Here is an 8,442-nt window from a genome sequence, read left to right as displayed (position 1 = left end):
CGAAAAACATGAGGATGGTGCGAAGAAATACCCATACGTGTTTTATTTTCCACAAAAAAAAATATTTTTATATATATTTTTTTGTGGGAAAAAAAAAACACGAATGGGTATTTTTTCGCACCATCCTCATGTTTTTCAAATCCTTTTGACACAAGAATGAAATTAAAAAAGTCTTTTCTGAATTAAGGTCTAAATTAATGTTGAGACAACGGAGAAACACTATAAAAATTTGTTGAATGACTACTGAAGGAACGCGAACTAAAACCAGTTTGATTGCCTGACGTAACTTGTTTTTTCCCCTCTAATAATCTCCTTTCGACAGACTCTATATCCTCTAGTAATCAAACAAGTTTTGATGAGTTCTGTTCAACCTTTCTCAGTACTTGTAGTTCTGACAAGGATTTTAAAAACAAGCATTAAATTTGATCAAGAACAGAATTTACATATAGTTTTATTTTTTACAAAATTTCGTTCTCTTGTAGTACAAATCTTTAGATACTAGTTTAAATGAACTCTGAAGCCGATTGTAGGTAAATAATATTGTTTCGAATAAAATGGACCTCAAGTTTCGTGGAAATTTAAGTTTGAAAACTTTTACTCGGCACGAAATAAAGACTCACGCGATTGCATCAAATCGTCTGTTCTTAGCCGTGAAAGACAGAGTTTTGCAAAATGTAATTGATTACAGGTAAAGCAATTTCTTAAACACTATTGTTAAACGAACGAAAACTGAAAAAACTATTGAGGAGTAGAAAAACAATGCACGTGTGATGTAGCAACATCACAATTTATGATTATTGTAATATTGATTAAAAATAATCATAATCTACGATTACGTTTCAATTAATTTTTTTCCATCGGTAAATATAAGATTTTGCCATAAATTTGGCGTAACACCATCAATGCTTAAAGCTAACTTAAAACGCTCCTAAATAGAGCGTTTTAAGTTTTTTTTAGCAGCTTTGATTTTGCTTTAAATTTAGGAAACTTGAAATGCTACTTTTTAACATTTGCGTATTGTAATAGCACTGTAAAAGTTAAAAGCAATGGATACCCAACTAAAGTAATTAAGTTCTATATAAAATCTTTGAGTTAATTATATGTTATTGTAAATAAATTTGCTAAAAAACTTCTTTGTTAATTTATATAATTTTTACCATTTGCAAATCCATTTCGGGCAAATCCATGGATAAAAATATCTGCAAAACAGGCAATTCATGTTTCTCTCTCTCTCTTCTTAAATAAAAGTTAATTTGCTAAAATCATTAATGTTGTGTACTTAAATATCAACCTTATTAATTGCAAATTTCATTAAATTATCCAGTATATTACCTTGCGCACATCCATTTTCGGGTCCATCCTTGGTAACTAACAAATCAAACGAGCTTCAGTACTGAGTAAGGATACACTTTAAAACAATATCCCTCTATTTACGCTTTTACCTCACTTTACGCTTCTGTTTTCATATTTTGTAATCTGGCAATCTTATTACAAAAGTATTTGAAATCATTCTTGAAAATTTTCCCGTTCATGTAAGCTCATTTGATTTCGCTACTCGCTTTATAGATTTCGTTTTATGTTTTGTTCTGTTTTTTCATTACATTTTATTTTCTGTTCTTAATGTGATATTTATTACTTAATATTTATTAATTAATGTGTTCTATTCTATTTTGTTTCAATTTTTTTAGTGCTCCTCATACTATTGTATTGATATATTTTGCTTTGATTTTATTGATAAAATATTAAAAAGCACTCCTTTTTGCGGATATAATCGTGTGAGCTGATGAAGAGATTATATCTTTTTTCCGGATTTTTATTAATTAATACATTTTTGTGTTAAATAATTTTCTTTTTCTCTTTTTTCATTATTCTGTAATTTTTTCATGTTTTCTCTACATTTTGAACTTATTTTATGAGCTCTACATACTTGCAGCTAATGCGTAGTAAATAAAACTTATTGATAATGAATTTAACAATTAAACTTAACAAGTTCAATAAAAAAGGAAAATAAGTATAACAGCGACATCGATAGCAGAGATTTGCCTACAAACAGCAGACGACTAAAATTAAATAGTTCTAAGGAAAAGAATAAGTCAATTAAATATTCCTGGAGTTTTTTCTGTTCAGACACTCTGGTTCCATGGATTCCGGGACTTTTCCCTTCTGGCATCGTTCAACAAGGAAGTTGATGGTTTCGAGGATTATGGTTCATTACAACTGCTACATATAATTGGGTCGAATGTTCAACGACGGTTATAAAAAAAATGCAAAAAACTACTACTACACACACACACACACACACACATATATATATATATATATATATATATATATAGTCCACGATCCTAGACCAAGAAAGTGAAAGTTTGATTTCGTCTCATACAATATTGAACGCTCTACATAAACAGAACTAAATTGTTTTTAAAAGGCACATATGTTTTTAGTTGTATAATAAAGATGATTATTTTCTCACAAGATTTAAATAAATCTGCCAATTGTATTCAATAGTTTTATAATTGTATTTAAATTCGAACCGCTTCCTACTTTCCGAGCCTAACTTTCTTATTTGCATAGTATGCTAAGTATTTATACTGCGTGTATGACTGATTATAAAAAAAAAAATTCTGAGAAATTATATATGTATGCATCCTGAATTAATGATTATTGTTTTATATTGTATCGTAAAAATAACTTTATCCATTCTTATGTGTATCTTATCATACTGTAAATTTTAGTGTTACTGAATAACAAAAATGGTGTGGCTACTTTACACCATGTGGTGTAAACGTACATACTTGGTTAAAACACTTAGATCCAAAAGTTGTGAATTGCGTTTCATTATAAACCACTTGCTTTTCACCGTACTACACCACAATAGTGGCGACCACTTTATACTCACTAAGTGTAAAGTGGTTGCCACCATTTTTGTCGTTGAAAACTAAATATTTTTGCAATGAGGCTGTAATTGCTATTGAAATTGCAAATTCATTAATCGCTGATTTAGTGGTGCGATTTGACTAGGGCTTGATTCTTTTTCTCAACCTGTAATATCTTGGATTTTACAAAAAAATAAATAAATAAATATGCACACTGGTCTACATTTGAAATCTGTGAGCAATCTGTTTTACATTCACCTCACCCGTGCTTTGTAAGAAAACAAAATGCGTGTCAATTGACTCCCACTGAATATGTTTTTATTAAATTATTTAAGACAGAAAAACAAGTTTTTTGTTTGGTAATATTTTTAAAAAGTACGTACGTTGTTGAACGACAATAATTAAAAAATAAAATATAATGTCTCTGCAGAAATTTGTTTTAAAAAAACTAATCATTCATGCTAGAAATGATTAATTGTTGAAACTATCGAAATTAAAAATAAATAAATAAAGGCGAAGTTCAGGTTAAGTGATTTTTAGATGAAGAGTTGGAAAAAAAAAGAAGTTAAAAACACGTTTAAGTCAGTTCCGTGATAGTGATTCACAACTGCACGTAGTAACTAATGTACGTAGTAACTGTTAGAATTTCTTAACATTTAGAAAAATTATTGCTGATTGAAATAATAACTGGTGTTCAAAAATGTGAACGACTTTTTTCGATTGAATAGAAGTGAAAATTTTTTGATTATACAAAGTTTAATTGAATTCTTTCGTTTTAAAATGTCTTCCCATAGAATGTTTTCATTAACAAAGAGCAAAATATCTCTGACTTCATTAGAGTATACAAACATAAAAAACGTTGTTTTCATTTTCGAATAAACGCTTAAAAAATCATCTTACTTTTACTATCAGCTATTCGAATGTAGTCATCGCGTGTCAATCGTTTAAAGTATTTACCGAAAAGTTCAATATAAGCGAAATATAAAATAATTTTAATGAGAGCCAATTTTTTGTTGAAATTATTAAAACAAAATTTTTCTGAGGTGGTTTCAGTGCATCGAAACGCAACACATAATTTTTTTTTGGGGGGGGGGGATGAATCAAAAGCGATTTTTGTTTTAATTCAATAATAGGTAACAAATAAATCCTCACGCAAACGTGGTGATAAAATTCTAGATGGGAGAAAACAATGTTAATTAAGATTCATTTCATAGAATCTAGTTTCGCGTCATTTAAAATCATTAAATGTGCTTCAATATTAAACAATAAAATCTCGTCATTAGAAAATTTTTCAAGTGTCGGACATTTTCTTTATTAGCTTATGGTAAATTGATTAATAAAAATGCAAATGGCAAGGAATGAGTATGAATATAGATGGTACATAAATGTTTTATATGAATTTATGTATTCATAGATAACTTAATAACTTATTTGTCCGATTAATATATGACGTAAGAAAATTCGTTGATTTTTTCAATATTTTAGTGTCTAATATTTACCAAAACGTTTGATGCATTATTTGATGAGCTCCAGGATTTTAGAATTTTCTTTTATAAAAAGGTGCGGCAATGCTTTAAAATTACGTACCCAAACATTTATGATTAAGAAAAATATCTAAGTATTCGGATTTCCAAACTTGGCGCAGTTTTTGAGGGGTCATTCAACTATTACGTAAGCACGTTTTAGGTAATTTTTTACTCTCTCGGCCCCTAGTCAGTATAAATAGGCAAATTACAAACCCCCTCTCATGCTTAAATAAGAAAGTCGTAACACTTCCCCCTTTTATTTACTTTTACTGTAATAATCTAATTATACGAATTTCGGGGAAAAAGTCAAATGAAAAATATAACTTTACATAAAGCAAAATTTACGTTTCAATACATTATATAATATTTTGAAATTGAAAATGATTTTAGGGTCTTACTCATACATCGCCGTTCATACTTCTTCTTCCCCTTGTTAGCAAAAATAAGAAAATCATTAACCACTCCCCTTCAGGTGCTTACACAATATTTGATCGGCCCCTTACAGACCATTTGTGCCACCACAAGTTTTAAGAAGTGTTTTCCCGAAGCTGAATTCATTTTAAAGTCTTTCTAACTCATAACTCGAACAACTAGCTCTTCGCAAATTAACTTCACATTTAAATTGTATGTTTAAAACTACATACAAGAATATATAGATTGTTCTTTTTGATTGCCTGTTTTTTTCCTCTTCTTATAAACGATTTCTTAACGTTTTCTTTCTGTGCAATTTTATTTAAAAAAAATTTCCCCAAAATTCCTTCGTAATTTTTCCCGCTAATTATACGTGAAGAGCATATAGTTAGGAAAAAAATTATTTTTCATTCTGATTTACAATTTTAAGAGATCGAATCGGCTTCATTTTATATATACCTTTATTTTATATGCGTTTACAACTCTCTAGTTGTATGGCAAAGGATTTTTTTTTCAGAGTGGGAAATTAGAAATAGATGTTAAGAGTTTATTTTCTATTACTACATAATTGACTTTTTTTTAAAATCTTTCTTGAGATTTTTTTCTTTCAACGAATTTAGCTCCAAAACCCAAACCAAATCTTTACTTCAATTCTTTATAATGATTTTTGCTGTAGTTATAAGTGGTATTACCAAGCTTTTACCATAATCCATAATATCTATACAGAATTTTACATCATGTTACCGCCCCTATTGATTTTTTTTTTTATATTTCCTCAAATGAATTGTTTTTAGAGAATTATTAAAGTTTGCAGTACAGAAAAATAACCAAAATTTTAGTCAAGAAAACTGACAGACATCTTAAAACTAATATACTCTACCATTATGTACTACAAACTTTAGAGCGGTTGATTAAAAATCGCGTAGTGAAAGAAAGAAACTATTACAATTTCAGTGGTTTATATTATTGTCAAAAATGGCAACGGCAGTTTTTATCTTACCACTCCTGAAAACGTTAATAAAATTAAAGGAAATGTCAGTCATACTAATTAAAGGGACCAATACCTCCTTATTTAAAGAAGAGATTAAAATTTCCCTTTATTTAAATATTTCATTCAAATATCGATAGATAAAAAACAAAACAAAAAAATTAAAATGAGAATGAGCGAGTTACAAAATAAAAACATCACTGTTAATTTTATCTATTTTTTGAAATCCAAGCGTTTAATATAGAACTGAAAATGAGAAAGCTCAATGATTAAAGAAAGAAATCAAAATCAACAAATCGATATTCGTAATGTGTAATATCATGTAATTTGATGTGTCATGACCTTCACTAAAAGGAGCATGGGAAAGTGGATCTGTGAGAAACAAATTAAAATGGAATTAAAAGGAACATTAGCTCTTATTGCATTATTCTTATTGTATTTGATAAATTGATAAAACTCTTTAGATACGAAAAATTTGCCCACTTTCCCCCAAAATAACTCATTTAATTGTATCTGCAATAGTTTAATTTATTGTTAAACTGTAAATAAAAATAGAGAATTCTATTTATTTAAAGTTACGTTACGTAGCTGTGAAAAAATAAGTATCTGTTTCTTATGCCGAGTCATTATTTTGAGTCAATAAAACGAAAAGAAAATCTCCATTAATTTTTAAAGTAATAATTCCATTTTATTTATCAATATAAATGTAATCCATTTTCTACAAAATACATATATAGTATTAAGAGGGCGAGTTTTTTAGTTCATTTGTAAATGGTTTCTTACCATATAACTGCCTGGAAATATTTCAACGCAATTTCCTCAAAAATACTTTTAAATCAATACTATTCTTCTAATAAACTGAATATTCTTCAGTGAAAATGAGCCTTCTGCTTAAACGAAAACTTAATTGAACAAATTAATCAGTAACTTCAGTTAAAGAAAAATTCTTAACTGGAAATTATTTAAAATCATCTGTTTATCATCAAATCAAAAATCGTCTGCTTAACGTAATAAAGCACGAGTAATTCTTTTAAATATCGTCTGATAATTTTTTTTTGGTTGCTAACCGCTATATTTCAACTTTTTCGTGTTATTCTTTTAATCAAAAATCGTCTGCTTAACGTAATAAAAGACGAGTAATTCTTTTAAATATCGTCTGATAAATTTTTTTTGGTTGCTAACCGCTATATTTCAACTTTTTCGAGTTATTCTTTCAGATGAAAATGTTCTGTTCTTAAAAAAAGAGATTCGATAAAAGTTTTTTTTTTTTAATAATAATGAAGTATGTTCTGAAGAATTTTAGAACTGTGCTGGAAAATGATTAGGATGTGTGATGGATTAGAAAATGTATTTTTTGACTATGCGTAATATAGAGTCTGTCTTAGTATCAGTGGAATTCGTTGAGACAGAATTGTCTATGATAAATATCATACAATATCCTCACTCAAAAGAATTTGAAGCTGGAGCTCTATTTATCTATAGATATCATATGCAGGATATTCCATGTGCTAATAAAATTTTCTTAAAGGTAAGCTTTGTAACTTTTATTCTTGATTTCTTTTTCATTCTCGAAGAAAGTGGCTAATGAAATCAATGTTATTAAATGTAAATTTCTAACCTGTTAATAAATTTTGCAATTAAAAAGCATTCAGCTCTGAAATTCAAACAATCAAGAATTAGTTTTTTGCTTATCATAGTCTTGAGCATACATGATAATAAATGTTTGCCACTACTTTTGATATTCAGAAAATTTGCGAATTATGTAAGGTGTTTCGTAAAGATCGCCCTTAATATGTATTTTTAAAATCCTTATCGAAAAAGGAAATCAAAAAAGTATGTACGTTGTGGATCGCAAATTAGTATTCAGGGGGGAAAACAAAATTAAGGCGCTTTCGAAATCTGACAAATCACACTATAAACGGGCGAGTGTAGTAAAAAGCAATCAAGTTTGATTACGGGACGAAACAGAGAGGAGTTGAAATACGGTTGTCAGAAACACCTTCAAGTTTCAACCTGCAATAAAACCTATATTGATGTTTATGACATTAGCTTTCCTCTACTGTATCCTTTATTAATTTGTTATTCCAAATGTGAATACGTTTTTTATTTTTATTTTGAATTCTGAAAATAGATATGAAGCGTGGGCTTTACGGAATACCCTGCACTTGTAAGAAGCTAACTGGAAAATTATCTTTAATGTTATTATACTGAAAGAAAAAACAGCTTTTTAATCTCAAAACATTCCTCAGATTATTTTTTATTCAGAATTTTTTTCAAACTTCATAACACAATTATTTATGCACCGTATTAATTACATTCTTGTCTCAGCCATAACATATCCGGTACCCATTGTAATATTTAAATTTTTTGTTGCACACATTGTTTCTGGCACTTGTGTACAGAGATAACGTATAATAAAGAATATATAGAGTGAAAAATTGGAGTGTGCAATCGATTTTTAAGATGAATAAAGCAGTTCGACATCAAATGTTATTTATGCATTAAATTATTAAAAACATATTTTGATTTTTATGCTTTAAACTTAATTTGGATTATTTTTTTGCTCTGTACTTTAATTAGGGGGGGGGGGCGGAAAATAATGTCGTTTAGGCGCATTAAATACAGGGTTGGCTTTTTGCCG

The sequence above is a fragment of the Parasteatoda tepidariorum genome, chromosome 11 (genome assembly GCF_982258835.1).
Source record: "Parasteatoda tepidariorum strain Cologne lab strain chromosome 11, Ptep-v5.0, whole genome shotgun sequence".
Lineage (NCBI taxonomy): Eukaryota > Metazoa > Arthropoda > Arachnida > Araneae > Theridiidae > Parasteatoda > Parasteatoda tepidariorum.
Note: the sequence above shows the minus strand (reverse complement) of the source record.